General features: G+C 43.6%; 1 protein-coding gene across 3 annotated transcripts in view; it reads left to right on the forward strand.

The window, feature by feature from the left end:
• TAFA1 (TAFA chemokine like family member 1) overlaps nt 1–26,152 on the forward strand; it is a 2,040,488-nt gene that overhangs the window by 820,037 nt on the left and 1,194,299 nt on the right. The window lies entirely within an intron of this gene.

Raw genomic sequence — 26,152 nt, forward strand, 5'->3', positions numbered from 1 at the left:
GCAAATGACAGGTGACAGTTAGGAGGCAGTTCTGGTTAGATTAAAATAGATTGAATTATATTATTTTACTAAGAGATTGGTTCTGCACAGTTCTGCTAGGTACTCACAATATATTTAGAAATAGGCCTCGCCACAGATCTGGTCAACAGGTTTTCTTCACTCGCCACGGATGGTTTCTGCGCACAGCATCTGGGCCAGCTCTACTCTGCTGGTCTGGTCTGGGTCTCTGGTTCTGATCAGGTCTGTGGGTCCGGATACAGCGGTCTCCGGTTCAGCTGGTCTCTCTCTGGATACAACACTGCTCCCTGGCAAATGGCCAGAGTTCTTGCAAAGAATTCACACAGCTCGCCTGGCTGTGAATAGTGGCAATGATTTGAGGCCTGCTAAAGAGGGATTTCGCTTGTAGTTGACCTCTCTGCTACAAATTCTGAAGTAAAGTCTTGGTCTCTGAAGGTGGATAGATTGAAGTCTCTATGTTGGCTCTCTGGAGGTTGATGGAGGTAAAGTATGGATTTTCCCGGCAGAGCGTCCCGCAGCAGGTGGAATAGAATGTGCCTATCTGTCCTGACTGTCTGCTTTTATGTGTTTTGAAAGTGGGTGGAGAGGCTAGCTTTCTAGGCCCTACCCCTCTCCACTTGTCATTGGCCACTTCCTCCTCTTCCCCTTCATTGGGGGAATGAAATGAAGTGTCATCATGATGAGGTCTGTTTATGATACAGAGAACCCACCCCTGTCAACTTTACACCCAAATCTATATCTGATCCAAATACATACTTCCCCGATAGACAGTTGTTTGGCATTGCATACACACATCATGCATTTACTGATGGTAGCCCCTGTTCCAATTCTGTCGTTTCTAGGAGCTTGGGTTAAAAAATGGCAACATATTTCACTTTTTGGTCGGGTTACCAATATTGGATTTGTCCCTGCATTTACACAAATGTTCGCAAAGCATGTGGGCATTAGGTGGTGGAGTGTCAGATTTTTAACATACATACATTTAGAGTAATATCCTCTTTTCCGCTAAAAACCCCCCTGAACATACCACCGGGTCCTAACACGTCTTCAAATGTGCACAGAAAAATCACAAGAATAATGATATCACTTATAAAATTTTCACAAGTCCGCTCTATGAATGATCCATCTTTTTAGATTTATGTTCTGGCCCCAAAGGGGTGTGGTTTCCCCCAGCACAAGGTTGAATTTCTGGTTTTTGCAGTTCTGCCAAGCCAGCTTGCTCTCACAGGCAGTGCTCCTCCCCTTTCCTTCCAGGAGGAAGCCACTTTTACGACCCCCATAATAAAACATTTGCCTGAGTCAGGACAGGGCTTTGTTCAATTTCCTGCAGAGCCCAGGTAATTCAATCAGAGAAGTGTCATATCCCTTTTGGTGGGAACAGCAAAAGGCAGCTAGGCCTGGGAACACAGCTGTTGTGCAAGTCTCAACTCCTGTCGGGGGTAGCTGGTGGGCAGAATTCAGTTTCATTAAGCCAGGTTTCAGATAAAATGTCACTTTTTGTTCCCCAGTTTAAGTCAAGACAATTTTTACATATGCAGCTAGAATGTTGATTCTAAGTTCAAAACTATGACATTTCAACAGTGACAAACTATGTGACACTCAAAAGTAGGTCACTCGGTTAATTTAAACATTTTCGATTTTTGGTAGTTTTAAATCCAGTTTCAGTTAGGCTGCTGCAGACCTGCAGAGCTCAGCCAGTCTTGTTATGAACATTCAAGTCACTTCAGAATATAACTTTATGTTGTATCCACCTCTCAGTAAGTCTTTCTTTGGCCTGCTTTGGGTTCATTTATTCAGTTTTACACAAAAGTCTGGTGGTCTTAAAACGCCGGCTTTCTGATAGTGGTGAGTACTGGTAATGCAACCATTTTGGGGATTTAAGAAAATGAATTCCCCACAGTTCTAGGTTGCTTTTGGCAATCAGCATTGCCATTCCAAATGGTTTCAGGCTACTGTGTGGGTAGTCCAATGGTGGTTTTAGGCAGTGCCCTTCTGTGCCTATAACATCGGCAAAAATGGGTGGCAGCCTATTCTTCATGCATTTCCATTGGGCATTTTCTGGGAAGCTCTGGCTATCATGATGTTTTCAATGCCAGTACTGCACAGTTTTTGTGGTAGGGCTCGGATGCATGGGTAAAAACATCCCACAGTACAACGTATTGGTTGTATCCACTCATGTGTACACTGGACAAAAGTCAGTGCACACCAACATTGTTCACCTGGGGCAGTCATTCAAATTCAGCCAGATGTGCACCACAATTATACATCTTGGTGATGCTTCACTACAAGTACTCAGGATGCACAATCTTGGTCACTCACCGGACATGTCCTCATAATTCTCCAGGCCTCCCACACCTTGCATCTGCTCCAGTAGAATAAATTGGCTCATAGCCTCTTCATACTCAGTCAGCTCTTCCTCCTCTGTTGACCCCCCTCCATTTGCCAGAGCAGAGGCTAGGTTGGCACCCAGCTTGGACTACCTGTGCAGCAGTTCGCTTCTCAAACTCTAAGGCGTTGATCTCATCGGTGACATGCTGCCAATGCCTCATACGATGAGAGGATTTTTGTGTGCTCCCTGATTGATGGCACATGTCATGGTGGTGAATGGCCACGTAGTACATGAGGCTCTTGAGTTATTCATCATGGAAGTTGTTCTTCCTCAATGTGCCAGTGTCCTGTACCATGTCTTGGGGTTGGTCATGTTCCTGATGTGCAGGCTTTGCCTTCTTGCCATGAGGTTTGGTTGCCACCCCTCTGTGGCTGGGACCACTTTGAGGGCCGGATGCTGGACCACATGTAGCCTGGGGCATTGCATTACACCCTGGGGCTGGAGAAAGCTGTTTCTGCAGCACATCCCCTACCTTTTTGGGCTAGGGAAGCTGCTTCTGCTGCACGTCCCTTACCCTTGTGGGCTGGGGCAGCTGCTTCTGCAGCATGTCCCTTAACCTTTTGAGCTTGGGCAGCTGTTTCCAGAGGACATCCTTGAACCTGTGGGGATGGGGCAGCTGCTTCCATCTGCTGTCCACTTGCACTGTGTTTGGAGTGCCAGCTGTCCAGTCATTGCCTTTGCTCCTGTCTTTGGCCCTATGACCACCTCAGCTGTTACATTGGACTACCACCATGCCATTCCACCACCACCGCTCCACAGCCCAGCTCCAGGACCACCCTCCCCACCCACACCTGCCTCAGGGTTTGCCATGTATGTACCATCATCATCAGACCAGAGCGGCAACCCCTTGGCAGCGAGGCAGAGGGCTGTCAACTTCAGCGCCAGGGAAGTTGAAATCCTGATGGCAAATGTCCTGGGGCGTTATGATGCCCTCTTCGACCCTGTGTTGCAACGTGGCAAGGAAGGACATCAGCCGATCTGGGATGGGATTGAGGATGCCATCAATGGGGAGGGTTTTGGCAGTCTGCTCCTTCAAGACCGTGCACAAGCGCTGGGAGGATCTTAAATCCAGGACCAATGGCAAGGTACTGTGATACATCCAGGCTGGTGCTACCACAGAGGTGCACCGTGCACACAGGTGCCAAATGTCAGGGAAAAACATGCAGGTCCTGGAGCGGTTTTACCCAGCTCTGCACACCCAGGTATGTGAATTACAGAAACGTCTGGAGTCGACTGGTGAGTAGCCATGTGGTGCACTGCTGTACGGTTCATGTGTGTTGTGAAAGTGCCAGCATGTTGGCAGGGACCCCCTTAGGCTTGCAGCAAGTGTGTTTCAGAGACAGATGTCTGCATGCATGCCCCCGACATCGCTCTCCATGTGTGCATTGAGACAGGTCTTGAATGCAATTCTGCTCTTACTTGCATTGTGGGCTGTAGTGCTGTCTTGCAGACTGTGCAGTTTCAATGTTACTTGTGTCTGCAACATTCCAGGATGGCACTTGTGCCAGTTGAGTTAGTGTTGCCCACTTCATGTGCATTCATGATGCTCATGTGTATCTGCAATTGATACATGTTTGTGTGGCATACACAATCGATTGGTTGTGACAGTGGCATAGAGTTTGATGTGATCGTTTGGAGTGATAACCAGGCATGTGTCTGCATTGATGTGGTTTGCATGTCCTTGTATGAGAGTGTGGAGGTCTATGGTTGTTCCCTTGACAAGTAATGTTACTGGGAATGTTGATGATTCCATGCTGCCCTTGGTGCTGTTCACTGATGTTGCTGTTCTGTGTCTCCTTTTCCACAATTGCGTCTGATGAAGAGGGTGGAACCAGTGCTGTGGAGCAGGGATGCCTCCACCAGGCAGAGGCAGAGGATGACGGGGGGGTGGTGGTTGTTGAAGCCCAGCTCATGAGGTCATGTGGGGGTGTTGACATGGGCATGCGTACTGCAGTCCTGGCCCAGGGGAATGAGGCTGTGCAGTTCACTGTGGAGGTGCCTGTGCAAAAACTGGTCACTGGGCCATAAAATACAGCTGTGTGCACCTCCCGGAATGCCTCCACCCAGACCCATCACCCGTTGTCGGCAGTGTGTCCACCCAGACCGACACCCCATTGCTATGTTATGTGTACATCCAGGATGATGTGCTACCCCTGCTGCCAGGATTGAAGAGGCAGACAGGTGTCATTTGTATTACCTGCAGGCTACTCCTAGCCTACTTGCACATCATTATGGTGAGCTATTGCCCTCATGCCATGGCCTCGCAACATGCCTGTTCCGTGCACGGTGATATTTATTGATTCAACCACCTCCTCAACTTTCTCCTTTGTGCATGAGTCGTTCTCCAGGGTGCCTTCCAGCCCAGGTACCAGCAGGGCCCCCTGTATACCTGTCCCACCCCAACACCCCATCTGGTGGAGATCACATCCCTGCCCACATTGAGAGTCCAAGGCACAGCAGCTGAGGTGGCCACTGTGCCTACCCAGGAACCAACAAGGTTCTAACCAATGGAAGGACAGCATGCACCCTTAAGAAGGATAAGTGCTCTGGGCATCATCATCAGCTCAGTGGGCGTACCTACGTAGCAGGTATCAGACACTGTAGAAGCAGCAGGAAGTAAGGAGGAGAAGAATTCTCACAGTGCAGACCACCCCAAGGAGGCAGATGGCAAGAATGAGGAAGGGGGTACACCTCAGGCACAGATTGTCTTCCATGTTCAGGCATTATGACAGGCAGATTGTGGCAGAGAGGCAGTAGGAACAGGAAGCAGGAGTGGTGATGGCCAGGGCTGGGAATGGGCTGAGTTGTGCAAGGAGGCGGGCTGCCATCATGCTGGCAACTTGCAGGGAGTTGTAGGTGATAGAGACATGGATGCTGGAGGACCTGCATGCCCTCCAGGCAAGAAGGGAGGCCCAACAGAGAGGGGTAGGACTGGTGTGGGACCCAGCCCTGGGGGAAAGGCTGATTAAGATCTAGAAGGAGGACTAACAGGTTGCCTATTTAAATAGTTATTTTGATGTAGGTTTTCTTTTTTTAAATCATTTTCCCCGGACTTGCCAGACTTTCCTTCCCAGTATTTCATGTATATAGTTAGTTGGGCATAGGGTTTTGATATCTGTTCTTTTTTCCCTCTTTCAACTTTCTTCTCCATTATTATTGTTAATATTTCTATGCAATACATGTTTAATCTGATTACATTCCACGCTTCATGAAGTTCATTTGTGTGTGTGCAACTTTGATACATTGATACTTCATTTTTCAGCCAGTGCATCTCGCCACTGCAAGTGATGAGTCCTGTGGCGTGCGTGTATGCATGTATGTTGTTGCTGCGATGGTTACTGCTGTAAGGATGCACATGTGCCTGACAAGTGGGGGTGGGTCCATCAGACGGCTGTGTCTGCACTGCATGTTTTCATTTGCCTTTAGCTGTGCAGCATCACTGTGTGTATGCCATAATTGTGGAAGTAGGTGGGCTCACTGGAGGTGTCCATTGTCCCGTTAATGGCACATTTTTTTGTCATTGCTGTATTAAACCCATGCCATGCAGAGACGCCCACCAGAATGTGCAGTCACAAACTGCCTTCCCTCATGAGTTGCTCAACCAAGGACACTGGATTGCAATACTGAGCCATGTTTGCTGCTTCGGAGTGGCATTTCGATTCTCCAGTCTCTGAGACTTGAGGGGTGTTTCAGCAGATGCTCCAGTCCTGTATGGATCTCTGTTGCTTCTAGTTGATAATGTTTCCGACTAACATATTGGTGTTACACTTCATGTATCTGGCAGACCACGGATGTTCAGTTAAGCTGCAGACAGGCATTGCACTGGTATTGTGGAAGATTGTCAGGAGGCTGCCTGGGGGGATGTCCAGTCTGGAGGGGGTTCATGGGCAGGTCAAATGTGTTGGCGGTTGGGGGTGGTTCCTACTCTGGAGGCGTCTGCCTGTGAGGGGGGTGTCCAGTCTGGAGGGGACTGCCTGTGGGGGGTGTCCGGTCTGGAGTGGGCTGCCTGGGGGGGGTGTCCAGTCTGGAAGGGGCTGCCTGTGGGTGGTGTCCAGTCTGGAGTGGCCTGCCCCAGGGTGTCACAGGTGAGGGTGCCTGGGGGTGGGTCTAAGTCTGGAGGGGCCTGCCTGTGGGGGGTGTCCAGTCTGGAGTGGGCTGCTTGTGCTTAATTACCTTAATACATATCTAGTTGAAAAGCAGAAAAAATGTGGGAGGGTAAAACAGAAAGCAAGGCAAAAAGTCCTCAAATTGTATATGATTCACCAAAAAGTGTTCATGGTAGCCAACCCCATGGGCAGGTTCACACGTTTGATCACTGCTGATATTGAAAACAACTCATGGAGGAAGTGGCACTGGGAGAAACGTCAGCATCAGTCCACATGCGCAGATGGAAATTGGCAATATAATTTGGATTTGGAATTGGCTTACTGATGATCAATGGATGGGACAGGCCCGGGATCGAGTCAATATTGGCAATTTACCTCTTAAATTAAATTGCATTGTTTGATCTGATTTGAATGCTCCTGTAATAGATACTCATTATTATGTATATCATCTGCTTTACCCAAATCAACCAGTAGGTGGCAGTGGGGACCCCTCCAACCCCCATGGGGCATCCATTCAAAATGTCAGTTATAAAGAAGCCATGAAGGAATGATGGTGCAGACAGAGCTGATTAACATCCTTCCAGCATGGACTGAGTGCACCGACATGAGACACAGGGATGGTGCAGATGTTCAAGAAGAAGAAAGGGAGGCCAATGGGAAGTGAATGGTGCCGTGGTACTTGATGCACCTGCACACTAGTTACATTATCGACTCACACAATCACTCCATCCCTTTTATGCAGTATTGACATACTGCCTTCTGTAGCCTCTAAAACGGTGAACTTGTGGGTGGGTAGGATTTGGAAAAGTATTTTAAATGTTCCAACAAACTTTCCTCTTCAAGCGATAAGAGCAGAGACCGGCCTATCATCATTACATGTTTGGCTATGCTCAGATGATTAAAAGGTTATCTGAAGTACGGCCAGAGGATAACACTCTACTTGCTCAGTAAGATACCTGTGAAAGATAAAAAAAAAGTCAATTTATTCTGGAGTCTGTTAGGAATTGTGAGGTGTAGATGAAATTGATTGATCAGTCAGACTGTGCTTTCACTTAATTCACTCTTAGTGACTTGAAAAAAAGGTTGTGGGATGGGAATTCCACCCTCATCCATCAAAAAGAGAAACATCTGATGGTGGGATACACTATTCACTCTCCAAATATTTAGCACTACACTTAAATATGTATCATTCATTGTTACACAAGAACATGTATGTCTCTTCTTTTCATTTTAATCTGTTCCAATCGTGGGAAATTCAAAGAGCTTGAGCTGGTATTCCAAGCAATAGGCATTATTTGTAAGGCTTTAACACTAATTAAACTCTTTAAACAAGTGTGTTGCCTGCCCCTTTTCCGGACAAGACAGGATATTTTACTACAAACTGTGTGCTTACAATGATGTCATTATTGATACTCATGTGTTTTATAATTGTTTAATGTTGATAAAGCAGGATATATTAATTTTGAGCTTTGGTGAAGTATTGTAAATATGCATTAAACTTTCATCTGTGTTTTTGGAATCGATCATAAATAAATGTGATATGTCTTCCTTTTTTGATCCCATGGGCCTGATTTACAAACCTTTCTTTCAGTGGAGCTTTCTCATTTAAACAATATTTTGTAAATCAGGCCCCATGTCTGTGTAAGGTTTGCTACAAGCCAAAAACAGGTCTGGTCCTGCTGGCGCTGTGTACAAGTACAAAAAAGCACACACCTAAATAAAATGGAGTAAGCTGCAAAACGTCAATTTGCAGAACTGTTCTAAGTGCTTTTGTCAAGGGCAATGGGAGGTTCAAAATTAGTCAAATTGCCTCTGTATTTGACACGGAATAACAAACATGGCAAAAAGTAGCAGGCTAAGTTTATCTGTAGGGTTCTTTGGAATATTTTAAACTATTGTGTCCTTGGTAAAACTTCCTCTCACTTCTAAACGAATTGGCTGCCATTTATTGGTTGGTGTACCTGAGACAGGAGTGGAAATTGATGGGTATTTTGCTTCTGATGGTTTTGTAAACTGGGTTATCATTTCATACTTGAAACTAAACTGATAAATTACGTTTCCAAGGGGCTGAAGATGAAAATAAGTCACATAGGGCAGCATGAGAGATGCAAGAATAGAGACCCCATGTTCTGGTATAAAATGATCCATCCAGTCATTATGTCTAGTTAAGTACATGAAAATTAACCATTGACAAAGTAACAGATTATTTTCGATTTGAGATACACGGTAATGTCTCACCAAGGCACCATGTGTTAAAGAAAATACAATTTAAGCAGCCCAGTGCCACATTATGTGAGAGTGTTGTGAAATACACAGAATGACCTTCAATGCCAAACCAAGTCGAATTTGAAGTTCATATTGGAAGATGAATTAGTTCCTTCCAACTACAGATTTTCTTTTCAGGAAGAATAATCACCCAAAGGAATGAGGCTGGAAAAGCAAGCCTGCCCTTAAGAAGAAAAAAATGCTATACACTATGATGACAAAGAGAGCTTGATAGCTTAACAGCATAGCACACACTATAAACTTTTATTGAAAAATACTGCTTTTTACTAAATTGCCATGGCCTATTATACAAACAGAAAAAGCAAGGACAGTGAAGATGATAAAGCAAGTACACCAGATCAAGTCAATGAACACACAAGCAACACAATAAAGATAAATGCACACCGTCAAGAGCATAATCTAATATGTACTACTGCCTGACTGATTGAGGGAAACAAACATTCAATACACATTTGTTGTTCATGGCAGCTCACAGCATTAGCTGGGAATTATGTCAGCCAATTGCATCTTTTTGAATCTGCAGCCAGAGGCAGGTGTCAGGTGAGACATCATCCATCTGAGGCAAGTGAAATGATTAGACAATTGTTCTGGGTTGTGCTGTACACGCGAGTACTTAGCTCTATTTATTTGTGTTACTGCCAGCAAACTAGCATGTGTACATTAAAGGGCTGTAGCTGTGATTCATGTGTTTTTCACTTGGAATCTTTACTATGCAAAATGACTGCTTACATATCTTCTGTTTTGCATCACAATCCTGTCACTATGAGGCTGATTTACAAAGCGTTTTTTTCAGTGGGATTGTTCCATTCTAAAACGCTTTTGTAAATCAGGCCCTATATGTTTCCAGATAATTGTGGTTGCACAAGTACTGACTGCCCTACATATGCATGGACTAACATATACTGCGTTGATGGGATAACATAAGAGCAGATCGCATGTTAATTGCTTTTAGGATAGTCCTGGTTGGTGGTGCGCTTGAATGTGACACTGCTGTACTAATTTGTCTGTAAAGATAAATCATTATTTTAGATTCAGGCTCACCAAAGTTAGTCCTTTACTAATTAAATGCTTCAAGACATTAACCTGAAAACAGATTTTTAATGGGTTAAAATACGTTCAATTGGTGTTATTGTGACAAAATGACTACCTCTCTGCAGGAGTACAAGGGTGAGTAGTGGCTAAATTGCCTAACTAACCCTCACACTACTACAAACCGACAGTGAGCCCAATCATGAAGGCGAAACTGGCATAATCAAGATATCCCTCTTTGCCTTCTGTGGTAACATGGGTCAGGGGCATATCTATGATCTTAAGTTGGGCGTTAGTGTGATAACGGTAGCAACCCAAACAGCAATAGTACATGAGTCTAAAATAAAAGAAGTCCAATTAAGGGTCTACACAAATGTATAAACACACTAACATGCAAATACTGATGATAAAAACAGTACAAAAAACCCACCACTGTAAGAACATCACGGAAACTACAGAACATGGAGGTGAAAGCACTCTGTGTAAAGTAGAAAAGGTGAAGAGTAAGGAATTGTCACAGTGGCACTTTTAAAAGGATAGAGTCATTGAGAAAAAGTTTCAGAATGGTGGCTTAGCAGTCATTAGGTCCCAAAAATGGACCAGGGGGACTGGGACTCTCAAAAATACCTTTTTCTTGCTTGGTGGTTATCATCAAATGGGTTTCCCAGCTCTGTGTGAGTGGGCCATAACCATGTTCGAATGTGACACAACAAAGTGTTCCTGAAGGCGAGTCCATCTCGCGTTGGAAGCGGTTTGATGCAGAATCAGAATTGTAGACTTGGAAGATTCCTGCAGGCAAGGTTAGGCAGCCCAGCTGGTTGAATGTGATGGGTAAACCTGGGTAGTGTTGTAAGGAGAAACAAATTGAGGTCTGAAAGATCCTGGTGGTTTGAGGTGTTATTCTAAGATGCAGCAATTTGAAAACCTTTTGAGTAGTGATCTTCTTGTTCAAGGGGGAGATGTGCCACTCTCTGCTGGCATAATGTTGCAGCAAGCTAGTTTGATACAGTTAAACAACAGTGCAAGGTTCAGACAAAATGCCAAATGCAGCCCTGTGGGTCCCAAGTAGTTTGATGCTGTTCCAGAGAGGAGCCAAGGTACTTTATAGCTGTCAGAAGCTGTAGGTATTGGGTCAATAGCATTCACCCACAATTTTCCATGGGGATGGTTAGTGGGCAGAGCTTGTCTCTGCCTTGGAACACCTATGTTCATCTCACAACTGGAGGAAATTCGAAACAACTGCGCCCGCCAAACAAATTCTTCTTGTCTTGAAGGTCTAACAGGAATGACAGACGCAATGGGAGAGCCCTTACTTATCATGATGAAAGGTCACAGGGGATTGGATAATAGGAAGCCACTAACCGGATGGTCAAACAGTAGCTCAAAGAGTCTCAACCCTACTCTGCTCTGTTGCTGCTCCTGGTAGGCAAACAGAAAGCATGGTAGGAAAATATCCCCTTTTCCTCAGGTTCTCTTCCAAGTCACCTATCATGCCTTACAAAGTATTGTTGAATCACTCAAGAAGCCCATTGTTTTATGTGTGGAAAGCTGCGTCACATCACATTTCTCCCACATTACGACTATCATAAATGCATATATGAAGCTAGAATCCCTGTTAGAAATGACTTTTTAAGTGAACCCCTCACAAGTGAAAATCCCTATCGAAGCCATCACTACCAGTGGAACTTTGGTGCATCTCAGGGGCACTGCCTCTAGGTACCGGATGGTGTGATCTGCCACAACCACAACCATAATGAACTGGTTCCCTGAGGTGGTCTGGGAATACAAAGGACCCACAATGTCCTTGCCTAGTCTCTGAAATGGCAGGCCAACCATTGGTGATGAAATGAATGGGTCCTTTGTCACCCGACCAGACTTAGCAGATGCTTGGGATGAAGAACAGGACCTCACAAAGATGTATTCCCATCTAAGGACAATAGAAATCGACATACAGCCTGTCAGCTGTCTTGGTCACTCCTAAGTGGCTTGCCAAAGGAATGTCATGAGCCAAGGCCATTTGCCTCCTGTGGCATTGGGACAGAATTGACTTAGCCCATGCCTCAGAATACTTGGGTTGACTGCACAGGAGAACATTTTCCCAGTACTACCTGCTCACAAATATAAACCAGAGGGAGGCAGTCTCTAAGTGCCCTACAAATTAAAGCCAGACTTGTGCCTCTAGCTGATGACAAATCACTCAGTTCTGGCAGGCGTTTGAGGTCTGAAACTGCTGTGTCCTTGATCTCAGGTTCTGGTTCTATGCCTGCAGACAAAAGTGAGATAATTAAATTGGGTACCACTGCAATAGGTACCTCCGGCATGAACAGGTGCATCTGTGAACTTGGAATCTGCATTGGGCACCACATGGGACTCTGGTGTTCCATGATCTCCAATGGAAGACACATGAGCCCATCGTTTCAAGTGCTGTTTCTGTGCTACTTCCTGGGCCCTAGATTAGGTGACTATGGCAATGCATTCATCTTTAGGCACGTTCGTCCCTAACAGACATTCCTCAGGGATTGCATTCTTTACAATGACACTGAGATGTGGGAGACCTCATTCTTAGAAAGTTAAAAGAGCAAGCCTCTTTTAAGGGGTCCAAGCACTGTCAGTTTGACAAGTGACCTTTGCTATCTTGCAGCACACCCAAAGTGCTCTACTCACCAAGATGTAAAGGAGGAAAGAAGGAAAGAGAAGTTAACAGAAAAAAAAGAGGGAGGAACCTGATATCCGGTACCTTCTGCTATGTCTGTTGTGGGATGTATTGACCCACTTTGCTGTACTATGTGGCATCACTCTGCTATTTATGGTGCAAGAAACAGCAACAATGGTGGTAAAAACTCTTCTGCTTGCCAAAATCTTCAAAACCGCGTTTTCCAATACACAAAAATATGGATGCACAACCTGCCACCCATGGTGCCTGTGTGGTGGAATAGAGCACAAGAGGAACCCCAGACCTCACCAACCACTTCTGGTGACTGTCTCCAGAAAGGGGTGGGGGGAGCAGCCCAGAAACAGCACAAGGGGAGCCTGAAACTCCCCAAATAGCGGTGTGTCAAAATTCTGTGCTAGATGCTTCCACTCCAACACCGTCTCTTGACCTAACTATCCTGGTGTCAGAGTGAGAAATTAGCAAATTAACCATCAAGCTTACCAAGAGCATCAATTGCCTTTGCCCATTGGAGGAGAAGGAAGGTAGATTCTACGCCTCAATCTAAGTGCAAGGGCAATGTGCAATTCCAGCACTGGTGGACATGGATCCCAAGCAACTTTGCTGTCAAAGAGGATCTTTGAGCAGCTAAATTCAGGAAGGGGGAAATATACCAAATTCCTCTCATCCCTCTTCCTGGACAGCTCCAGAACTTTGACGGGAATGAAATTCCTGTTAATGGGTCTGCAGAGCTGGAAATTAAAATTGGGCAACACAAAATGAAGCACCCGGTCCTAGTTGTGGTGCCAGAGGGAACCCCCTGTCTATTAGTGAATGACATCCTCCGCAGGCTGTCTCCCCTAATAGATTGTGTGAATAAGGTACTCTGGACCCAGACTCACAGGCCAATTAAATTAAAACAGCTTCAACCATGTTATTCTAAATGGCACATGCCACATGTTGGAACAAAAATCGGACCATATCAGGTTCTACTTCCAAAACAATGTCACCGTCATAGCTGTGGGACAACCAACTGGTGATGAGAACTCCTCTCCATTTCTGCAAATCAGCCTCCCTGCCAGTCTCAAGGGCATCCTACCCTGGAAGGGGATACATTGAAATGTTATACTGATGTACAATCAAAAAGTCCCAAGTCCATATCCAAATTTGATTTCAAACTAGCACAAAACTAAGCTGGCATTCTGAAAAAGGGTGAACAGCTCTTCCTCCCGATTCAGTTAAATGACAGGAAGGAGTCTGTCCTCGCCCGAGTTGACTTGAATAGCAAAGAAAGCTTCATCAGCGAAGTATTATTAAAAACACTCCCAAAAGACCAGACCCTACCCACCGTAGATGCAGTGCAGCAATGGGTATGGGACCTGGAAACGCCCCCCTCTAAACATTCTCTGTTTAGCAGTTGCATGATCAAAATCTCTAGGGATGACAAAAGCATAGTACATACTTGTTGGGTTGTGCGAGGTGTTCCTTCTGCCTTTCATATGCGCAGTGACCTCCTCAACTAACACGAGATTAATTTGGACCCTAGTTATTGCCAAGCCCGGGCCTAACTGGAGAGTAAATCTCTCTGTCCTGGCAAACATAAAGAAAGCCTTCCAGTCAGCACTAGTGCTACGGTAGGAAATGGAATTTCAGAAATGGAGGAGAGGTGACCTTCCCAGGCCTCACCTACAGAATCCACCTGTCAAGACCATTAGTAAACATTGATGTGGAATTTTGCCAATTGTTAAGGAATGCAAGTGTCTTTCCCACTGCTGACATCCCACGAAGATGTGTGGACACAATAGTGTGATCATTTCCATAACCATGCTATGTTCTGTTTTCTAGCATTTGAACTAAGAATCATCCCAAGAATCACCAAGGAGGACCAATCGGGGACCGGGAAGAAAAACCCAAGGAATCCGGAGTATCGTCCCATCCTAACCTGAACTGGCGAGGAGAGCGTGTCACCGCAATCACTGACGGGAGAAGCAACTGAATTTCTCCACATGGACACAAAAGAACATCCCAATCTCCTGACTTCTCCTCGACTGGAGGTCAATACAAAGTCAGGAGGGTGGATTTGTAGGATGTATTGACCCACTTTGCTGTAATATGCAGCATCACTCTGCTATTTATGGTGCAAGAAACAGCAACAATGGTGGCAAAACTCTTGTGCGTGCCAAAATCTTGAAAAGCGCGTTCTCCAACAGACAAAAAGATGGATGCACAACCTGCCACCCATGGTGCATGTGTGGTGGAATAGAGCAGACACTGCAGAAAATGTGCCAGTGGGCTCCATGACAAGCTAACATGGATTGCAGATGAAGAAGCAGCGCTTTGCAAATGAAACTCAAAAATGTGCCTGTAAATAACATTTATTTTGCTGTTAAAACTCCAAAAGGCCTGTACCTAATACTGTTTTAACACCAAAATCTTGCTTGGCTGTAGAATTCATTTAATCTAATTAAGCATTATGAAATGTACAAAGTCCTAAAATGTGAAGAGCAAAACATTTTCTCAGAAAAATGGATTGCCTGTGAATGACAGACCGGTCAAAATCTGTGTGCAGCACACTGGGCTACCTGTGAATGACAGCCCTGTCAGATGAGATCTCCTGATGAAACTTCAAAGTATCTTAACTAAAAGTCTGCCGGTTTAGCAAACATCCGGCAGACTTTGATCCCACAGGTTTAAAGCTAAGAAATAATTTATCTATGTCATTTAATGCAACTAGTTTGGTTTCTGCTGGATTTTAAGTCAAGAAATTAAGAATAAATTAGCCTGGCTGGGCCTGCAAGGAGTGGAAAAACAGGTTTCTGCCAAGGGGAGGGAAATCCTCTCAGCAGAAACTCACTGACATATGATAATGTGGGTTAGGCCAGACTTTTGTCTGCAGCCCAGGAATGAACAATGGCAGATCCCCAGGCCAGGAAATGGACATGTGAAGGGGTCGTAAACTGCTCCTTGAAGGAATTCCCCAAAGGTGGGGGCTGTTCCTTGACTCCAGGGAGAGACAAAGGGCTGACCATTTGCTGCTAAGAATAAATAATGAACATTTTTAGAGACTCATAACTTGTTATCCAAAGGGGTGAAAAATATAAAAAAGGACAGATTTGTTAGTCTAATTGTTGGCATTACGTTTCAAGAGGCGGTGGAACTATGTAACATATTCTGGACAGGAATGGCAATATATCTGGTTTTATGTGAACTGTATTAATGCTAGAATTGTTAAACTTTACACACACATTCCTATGGTAAACACACACATTTGTGGTTATTTTTCAGAAAGTTTGGAAAATGTGTTCATGGCGAAATGGACAAAATTTTGCAGAAAGATGAAACAAGGTCGCACAGCTGTGGGATTTTAAACTATGGAATCTTTGTGTGTGATTTTTGTAGAGGTTACCAATGTATGAATATGTATTTAGGACAAAATTCGATTTTAATACTAGTGGCTAGGGGAGGTTTCTAAGGACTGTAAAAGCCAAACCATAAATGTGACATCATCCGTCCTTGATTCAATCCCTCAGATGCAAGGCGGAGATGAGGTCCTGATCCAATCCCAGTTCACAGGGGCTAGCTTAGTTAAGCAGGCCCATACACCAATTTTTGTGATGTCTTTTGAAAGGATAAATAGAGACAGCTGACAACACATAGGGACTCACTCACTCACCGACACTTCTGATAACAGCGAAGCACTTTGTTCCAGCACTCAATATCCAGCCTTTAGCATCCTTCCAGATCCAGATGCCAAGAATCTTGCCAAGCAGTAGCTGAACCATTTTCAGGAAGGCCTCAATCCTCAAACTTATTCTCGCAACAACAGTGGAGCGATGTGGTGTGGGAAAGCATCCTGAACTAGAATCCTGAAACTATCTGGATTGCTACCATAAGGCTTGCCTGATGAACTCGCTATCCCGCTGATTCGAAATACCCAAAAACAAGAAGGGCCAATCCTGTGCAATGCCGATGACCGGCCTAGCTGATCCAGTCCCGCGCCTGATATGCTGTCCTTCCTTGATAGACCCAATCCATTGACCAGAACCGTGACTGTCCAAAATCTTAATCCCAGTGGATTGTGAGCATTAGTAGGATGCTAGAGAACTATTGTATGCCTTGCTTATCTTGTTCCACTCTGTCTTTGAACTATCCTTACTTTCATAACCTGTAACAGTGTCAAAATCTGTAGTGCTATCTTCTTCTGACTAGTTGGTAAAGGGTACTTTTCATAGTCATCTTTATTGTGTAACTCTGATCCATAAATCCCACTTTGAGTCTTTGGACTTGTGCCGCCGGGGAAGGTGTTGGGGATCTGTTACTGAAGTCATGAATCAGTCTCAGAGCTTACTGTGTCCCGACTTGGATGCCTAGCTAAACGCTCTAGCCTTGAGTAAAAGCATAAGCCATATTTTTCGATTCTAAACTGAAGGCCTTGTCCAAATTCTTGTCTTTATTTTCGAAAAACACCTATCACTAAAACCTCCACAACTCCCTCAATTTTTAAGATATAATCGAAATTTCAGATCCCTCTTGTACCTAACATCCTTAGCTATCACCCATTATATCACATAAGGTACAGTTTGTCGCAAATTGACATTTTCAAACTTTTACACGTGTGAATTAGCTTTAAATAATTTCCCACTTGGCCTTTGAGATTTCAAATGTTTTCTTTTGATTAAATCATTGCTTGTGTTTGGTTACATCTGTTCAAAGCAGTTCCCATAGAAATGTATAATAATTTAGCATTTTTTACCACACTTGGTGTTTTTGCTCAGCCAAATTCAAAGCCATACTGACAGTTGAAAAGTCAATTCTGTTTTTCTCTTTTGTTAAAGGGGGAAGGTGGGAGTGATATCCTGTTTGATCTGTGTTATTCCAGAGCACCTGCTCTGTCCTCACTTCTGTTTAAATTGCCTATTGGTGGGTTGAGGGGTGTTGCAGGGGAAACCCTCTAAATACATAAATAAATATTTACCTTTGCAAACTAGCCTAATTCCTGGTTCAGTGCGACCGGGGGGCAGGGCGTCTCAGGAGAAGGGTGTGATGTGAGTGGTATATCATTCATTGAACTTACAGATACAAATAAATAGGGGTTTCATTTGTGCATGACATGCTGGGCAAGACTTGGGGGTGTGCCAGATTGAAATCACTTACACTGTCTATTCTAACTGTGCCCCTTCCCCATGCTGCATCTTCATAGGTCTGTTGGTATGGAACAACCCGGTTTCATGTGCCTTTTGTTGTGAGTTTGTCTCTTGCAAGCATGATTGAAAGAGGTCCTCCTGCTGAGAGTTTCCTAGGCTGGGGAGAGACCAAAATCAACGTAGCAGAGGATATCAAAAAGAGAAAGCCTTCCTGCCTTCTGCCTTGCTTTCCTGAAGCAAAGACAGGCAATCTGTCTTCAAATACAAAGTGACACAACTAGGGTAAACTGCCTAAAAGTGCACTTGGACACTGGTGATAGGTGTGGTGTGCTGCAGTACTAGTTAGTATAGGTCCTACCCTTAACCTAAAATAAAGTAGACTACTAAAAAGAATAAACTAGTGAACTGCACTCACCCCTAATTAGGTTTGGCAGTGAAGAAAGATAATGATGTGTTTCACAATACCAATATGCCATTTATTTGCATTCAAAGAAAACAAGAAACGAGAATAGTTGATTAGTTGATTTACATTAATCTCACCACCCGGTACATTGTTGGGCATCCCCTTGGATTAATGCACGGAACCAACAATACAGATATTAATTAGTGTGATGCAGGGACACTGCAGTATAATTGTTACTAACAGCACCAATTCCAAGGGACAGCTTGACACACAGCATGGGTGAAATATGAGCTTTTCTTTTTCATCTATCCAGTACATTCCTGGAACTTTGAAATCATTTTGAGTGCTTCACCGAATCTACATTTTAGATGATTTAGAATTGACAATCGTCTGTTGATGTTAGAAGATATGGTTTATGATGAATGAATGGGTTGAAACACGTGTCGTCTTTCAATGGAATATGAAAATAAAACTCTACAGCATTGCATGGGGTAATGGTAGAGCACAGCCAGGCACACACCTTTCACTATATCAGACACCTGAGATAGCCAACCACACATCACATTGCAGAAGCAGTATTTTTATGCTGGCAGGGTGAGGGACAGTAAGCTATATTCTGCCAATTGGGTAAGTCATTTCATACCCAATTGGTTTTCTGCAATGTCTGACTCAATGCCACTTATTTGCAGTAGCATCACGTTCTATTCGACAAATCCCCTAACAGTCTAACTTGTTCTGTAAACAACTCACTCTGTTTTCATTGGCACATACCACTACATTCCTTTGGGGAACTTTGGCTCCTCACTTGTACCTAAATTCTATATCTGACACCACGAGCAAGGAACTCTCACATATGAAAGCACAACATCTCTTCAAATCCAGACTGAAAGTTATAAGAGAGGGACACAGGGTCTCTGATGCTCTGCCTGGCCATCTCCCCACAAACACGGAATACAAGTTGCTGGGAATGCTGCTAACAAATGTCTGACCTCCAACCTAGCCATTTCCTTCCCTACCTATCATATCTATTCTATCATTTACTCCCATAATTCAAGTGTTCAGGAGAATTAAATGTGCCACAATGTTGAAAAAGTGGCACAGGTGCACTATGCTAAATTGGGGATCATTACATAATGTACCCATAATGATTTGTGTTTTAGCTTTACAGCACATTAATCACCACACATCTTAGATTTCACTGGGTGGCATATGTCATACACACTACATTTACTGCAACAATTGTTCATTGCAAAATATGTCCTAAATAGAGCTATCATCAGGAATACTGAAGGATTACCTTGAAGATTGACGTGCTGTAGTGTCTCAGAGCCTGACTATGTACTTACTTGTGAGAACATTTTTATTCTGCACACCAATAGTCTAATGGTATGTCATCTCAGACCGAATTTGGTGAGAGCAGGATGGGTTTAGAATCTTTGAAATTTACATAATGCTTTTTTAGAACTCTATCTCTATGTCATTTCTTGAGTCCAGACTGGAGTTTACCTTTCAATGATCAGTTGATATTTGGTCTCAAAGGTTCACTTAGGATGGCCCCTCGCATTGGATAGTCATTGATGAAGGCAAGTTTTCTTAATCACTGCATTCTTGTGGGGAATGAACAAAGACTCATTGTTGAAAATCACAGCTAGGCTACACACATACAATGACAATGAGGATGGTGATCACCTGGTGGGCCAGGGTTCTGACAAAGGGCCAATGAATAAGATCATCTAACCATTGAGGCAGAGACAGTTTTTCTGCATTCAATGCTGGCCATGTTCCAGAAATGTGTGAGTTGGTGTTACTCACTGGTCCCAGCTTTCTCGTTCAAGTGGACCTGGTTGGCATCTGAATATATATGGTCGCCACTGCTGGTGTTGTCTTTCATAGGGTATGCCTGGCCACAAAGATGGTAAAAGGTAGTCAATTATAGGGGCCCACACAAGGCAGTTTTGTCAATTGCATTTAAGATAGGGCCAAAGTCTTCATATTGTGTGTCTAGATGCATATGTGCTAGATACATGTGAACCAGATCAGTTCCTTCTATTTCTACTGGTACCGACAGCAATGCCTTATGATTGGTAGTGTAATAGAATCAAGATAGACAAGTAAAAGGAGGGTATATGCTTTGATCCGTTGTCTGTCAATGAGCAGCTCCCCCTACAAATTAGTATCATTCACTCTGTTAGGTATTGTGATTACTAACATGACTATAGAATTATTGAAAGGTTGATGGTACTATGAGGAAATGACTTCTGCCCCACAGGAGTACAAGGGTGTGTAAACCGGGTGGTAGAACTGCCAACCTAGCCCTAACACTTCACAATACAAGAGCGCTGCCAATCATAAAGGTAAAACAGGCACAATTAAGAGATATAACTCCTGAGACTTTTGTGGCATCATGGGCCGAGGGAAGGCTGTACTCTAAGAAGGGGTGTGATTTTTATTGAATAGTAACCCAAACAGAAAAGTATAACAGTCTAAAGTAAAGGGAATGTCCATATATAATATTTAATTGCCAAAATGCATTGATGGGGAGAAACAAATATATGCAGTTGCCAACAGCGGTAGTTGCAAACATGTAAAAGTGACTTATGAGAAGTAGCAATTACCTTCTGACAGCACATTTTCTGCGGCCTTGAGATTTTGTTTTGTAGATACTGTGGACCACATTTGCCAATCAAACGACCTAGTATATAGCAGGTTGACATAACGAATTATAAAATGATGCATATTCAAAGGTCTAATGATGTTTCCTGCAGATATTGTGATGCACTTTGCACTTTACTGAGCGGTGCAATTGTGTTATTTTAAGAATGCTATTGCCAGAAATTGTCGAATTTAGAATACACATGGTTTTATTGTTGAAGTGTTAAATATTGCCATTGTCATGGATGGGTACTTTTACTATGCACTCGACTGCCACAAAGGGAATACGGCGGTAGAATTGTGACTACAATTGTGCTGGCTTTTTATTTGACGTTGGCATGGGAAAGATTTAGTCAAACATTGAACCTGTGATAAAGTTAAACATGGCTCTAAATCCTGTAGAAATATTATAGTGTGGAGTTTTCTATGGCAATACTTGTTAAGAAAAGATGCCCCTGAGCACTAGCACTTCATACATTTTTTAACTTTCTACCCTGTACTGTATGAATGTCCCGTTCTGCAGAGATCAGTAACCCACAACATGATGGCCGACATGGTTACCACTTTGTTTTTGTGTGTGTTTTGAGACTGTAATAGAAATAGAAAAGGGCTGAATTAGAACACGGTAACCAAAGAGTCTAGCTCATGTTATAAAGAGTAGTTTTACAAATGTAATGTTGTACATGATCAGGCAGCTGGAAGGGCCGTAAAACACGTTGTACCTGCACACTTTCATTAATTTGATGTAACGGATTAAAGACTGTTTGCACGTTCTCTTTCTCTGTGCATTCTAATATTATTTAGCAATCCTGCTGTGTTTCTTCATAAGTGACGTATCCACACTGCAGTACAAGGTTTTCAAATATATATATATATATATATATATATATATATATATATATATATATATATATATTCTCAAGTTGTTGAGCTTTGATCTAATACCGTTTGTATTGTAGATTGATGACACTCTTTTACGCTATAGATCAAAACAAGGGTCCATGCTCAGATTATCTGGTAGGTAACTTTACCAATGAGTGGGACTAACACCCCACTTGGTATAAATGTGCAGTCTTTAAATATGTGTTTTTTAGAATTCTATTTGTGCACTTTAGAAATTGATAGTTAAGATGAAATTGCACTAAGCACTATATTATATTGATAATTGGTAACTATGTGATTTTGCACATCTGATGTTGATTTGTTTTTTAATGCACGATGCACCTTTAATTTGAAGCAACTTTGTGTTATATTCAGTTGTCCTGCAGTCACCAGTCTGTCTACAGTGCCTATTGTTGTGGGAGGAGAACCCACACAAACCTTACAATCTTCACAACCCGCTCAAACAATTCAGCAAAATTTGCAACAGCAGCAGCCTACATTCTCAAAAAATCTGCTGCCGCTGCCTCTAGACGAGGACCTGGGCCAACGCTGCTTCGGAGTCACTGGAAGAAAACTTCACCACACTCCAAACAGCAGAGTCGCCCTTTGCCATCCAGCGTCCCAACAGCGGGAACTGTGATATCTGGATCTCGGGGGATTGTCTCCCTGGCTAAGCCTCTCAAGCCTATGGGTGATTTGCGCCTCAAAACGAATATATCAACGGAAAAACAGGATTTATCCATATTGCTAAATCCGGCCGCACCTGTCGCAGCGTTTAATGAAGCAGGAAGGCAGCCTCCATCACAGTATCTTGTGTACCCTGTGAGAGGTGCTTGGAGGCTGTCGGAGTCAGACCCCCCAGGTGTCTCTGCCCACTGGCCCCCTGTTTACCACCTCAATGAGGGGTCCTATGCACGAGTTGGTCGGAGGACCGTTTGCTCGGGACCAGGGATCGTCAGAGCCGGCTGGCTGGGAGGAGTCCGACACGCCTGCGTCAGAGGCCCCCTGTGGTACTGAGGATCCGGCCACACATGGTTTGGTGGCGAGTAACCCAAACGGCCCCTTTACTTCACTGCCATCAAGTGGAGCTGAATGCCCTATGAGCCCGACAAGTCCAACACTGGCAAGCCCAACACTGTCAAATCCCACCACCAGTCTGATAACCAAGTCGATACTAATTTCGAACGGGGCAAATGAGGCACAGAGTGCAAAAATAGGTGTAGCAAACACCGCAGCTCTGATACATGTGTCTACTGAGCAGGATCAAGATCAAAGTGAGATAATTGGCATTTCAGCCAGCGAGGAGGATCAGGTCCTCATTCTCCATAACAAGAACTTATCTACCAACACCTCCATTATCAAAGACACTTATGTGAACTTACAGCAAGGTCCTGTTCTTGATTCCAACTTGGGGTTGCGAAAGCCTCCTGACACATCTCTAACTCCATCTAGAGACGACTCACTGCGGGAGCAGCCGCAACCCCTTCATGATCGGCTGTCCAATAAGAAGTCACAACCTCAAAGCATCTCTCACATTCCTTAAAGTCATGACCAATTTGGCTATTGTGACCGTCTATTGGAATCCTAAAAAAAAAACTGCAACAGACGTCTGTAGCTTCGTAGTAGACATCATCGACACCATCATCATTGACTGGAATAGTACATCTATAATCATATGTGGTGATATGAACGCTAAGTGCGTGAACCCGAAAGCTCAAGATACCACAACCTCCTTCTCTACGCAGTCAGAAGAGCGGGGTCGAGCATGGCTAAACCTCATGACCTCTAGGAACTTTCACAACATTGCATGGGCCAAAGATCGGCAGACACAGATACCTACATGGGAAAGAGGCAACTCCAAGGCTACCCTGGATTACATTTTCATATCCAGTGCCCTGCTTCCTTACATTGAACTCTTCCATGTCATAAAAACAGATTCTAGTGACCACAATATGCTGTCAATGGCATGGGCATCGAACTGTCAACTAAATAAATATGTTCTTTCTTCGGTTGTGGTTAACAGTCAACAAACAAGGCTACGATTAATAGCCACCAATATCAAAAACCTCACAAAGCAATATATCAGTGAAGTTACAGATTCAGTAATTACTACAGCAATAGAAAGACCAAACTACCTTTTGTTACTTATTGAATACAGGACGAAACCAAAAAGAGGTAACAAACTAATCACAAACACCAACCACACTTTTAACAAAACTGTGGCTGAAAAAAAAGAGCATTGAGAAAATTGAAGTGAGTAGCCAGTATAAAGAACACCAGATCTACCTGGGCAACTTGGATAATGGAAACAAAAATATACAAAGCATGTTTAAAGACCTATACAGCAGACCTCTATCAGAACGACGCAGACGCGATGTTAAGAACTTTGAGCACCAAGAGAACTGGCAATTTTTGGGCCTTAATCAATAAAATGAACGGAAACTTTGACACCCAACTTGCTAACTCAGTTCCAGAAACTAGGTTTTTTACAGAACTCTTTGCTGCTCTAAAGAATGGTGGGCCTCAGTCATCAGAACCTCAGATTCACCCTGGATCGACCTCTCTTCAAAATAAGACATAAACGGAGCAATCAAAAAGCTGAAAACATCGAGATCTCCAAGCCCAGACGGGCTTACGATTATCAATTTAAAGACTCACATTGACGAATGGACAGACTTCATCAGGTTTCTCTTGAACCAGTGCAGAAAAAACAGACTCATTCCTGCTTCCTGGACAAAAGCGATTGTGGTTCCGATTTTCAAGAGGGGAAACAGGGAGGCTCCGGTGAATTACTGCCCTATATCCCTTCTGGACATCATTGGAAAACTCTTTGCTACCCTTCTGCTACACCACTTCCAAAAATTGCCCAAACATTGCATGTGAAGACCCCTTCCAGATGGGTTTCCAAAAAAATGGGAGCACCGCAGTGGACATCTTCCTGCTAAATATAATCAAGTCAAAGATCGAACAAGGTACTCCTACAGTATTTGTGGCCTTTATCGATTTATCACAGGCATTTGATAAAGTAGATAGATCTATTCTATGGGACAAAGTAAAAGCCTGGAACTGCCCAGAGGAAGTGTTGGATCCTATAATAGCATTACACACACAAACATCCCTGCGTGTTTGTTTAAACCGACAAGGTCTTCTTTCAAAAGAAATATCAGCTGAACAAGGGGTCAAGCAGGGATGTCCTTTGGCACCTGTCCTGTTTGTGGCCTTTCTAAGAGACTATAAAGACTCAGAAATTACCACTCGAGATTTTCCACCAAAAATAGGCAATACCCTGGTTTCCTGGATCCTCTATGTGGATGATATGATCTTACTTGATTAGACGCCTATAGGTCTTCAATGGCAGTTAGATAACTTGGAAAATTACATGACAACTAATAACCTTGTGATAAACAACACCAAGACTAAAATCATGATTTTCAGTAAACACAACCAGAAACGTAAAAACAGCGTAAACTGTTTTTTAAACAAAGTCAAAATTGAAGTAGTCCCAAACTTCAAATATCTTGGAGTCATAATTGATGTTTCTTCGAACGAACAAAAAATGCAGCAAACTCTGTGGGAGAAAACCAAAAACCTGGCATCCCAAGTGAGAATCATCAACAGGAAATATGGAAAATGTTCCCTATTACCAGCAAATAACTTTTACAAGGGAAAAGTTGTGCCATCCTTGACGTATTGAATGGACGCCAAAATCACCATGCCGGCCTCGATTTTGTCGAAACTGGAAGTTTACCTGTGGAGGACAGTCCTTGGCCTCCCGAACTCGGTTTCGATAGCAGCCCTTAGAAGAGAACTGGGATTATTGTCACTAGAGGCAACTGTTGAACTCCGCTCAAACCAACTTTACAGGAAAACCTTGCTCCAAGATTGCCTACCCATTTACAGGCTTATTGATGAGGAAATTCAAATTAACAAATGTGAAATACTGAATAAGTGGGTCGAAGTTAAAAAATCTAAACTGACCGACCTGGCGTGCACCTTAGATGACCTCACAGGTAATCCGCAAAGAGTGATTCTCAAGCTGGAATGTCAAGACTGGATTAAAACAGGAGATAAAGCCATTGTCAACAAACTGCTAAGACATCTCCCACCAACATCTAACAAGCTAAAACTTCCCCTGTCTTACTGTTTGAAATTCCCAGATAAAAAACTACAAAAAACTTTTCTAAGAGCTTGCCTAAATCTCCTGCACACTCGGGAGATTCTAGCAATAAGAACGCAGACTAATATTACGACCTGCAAATTGTGTGAGGAGCCTGGATAACAGGAAAATGTCCAACATCTGGTCCTTAACTGCTCAAACTTCAGTCAAGAACGAACTGCTTTTCTGGCCCCACTATGGGCTCACTCAGAGATGGTGGAAGAAGAAACTTGGTGGTTCTGTCTGATTGCGGGGGAAAAGTCTGAATGGTCAGTTGCAACAGCCAAGCTACTTGAAGTAGCTTGAAGTAGCTTTCAAAAAGATCAATTCCCTACTACCTCAATTGACTAGAGACTTGTCCTAGTCAGTTCTGCACATATATCTCGGAAAAGCATCAGCTCGTCGTCCGGCCGGCGACCTTCTGACCACCTCTCTTG

The sequence above is a fragment of the Ambystoma mexicanum genome, chromosome 2p, assembly GCF_040938575.1.
Source record: "Ambystoma mexicanum isolate Mex_15411 chromosome 2p, UKY_AmexF1_1, whole genome shotgun sequence".
Classification (NCBI taxonomy): Eukaryota; Metazoa; Chordata; class Amphibia; order Caudata; family Ambystomatidae; genus Ambystoma; species Ambystoma mexicanum.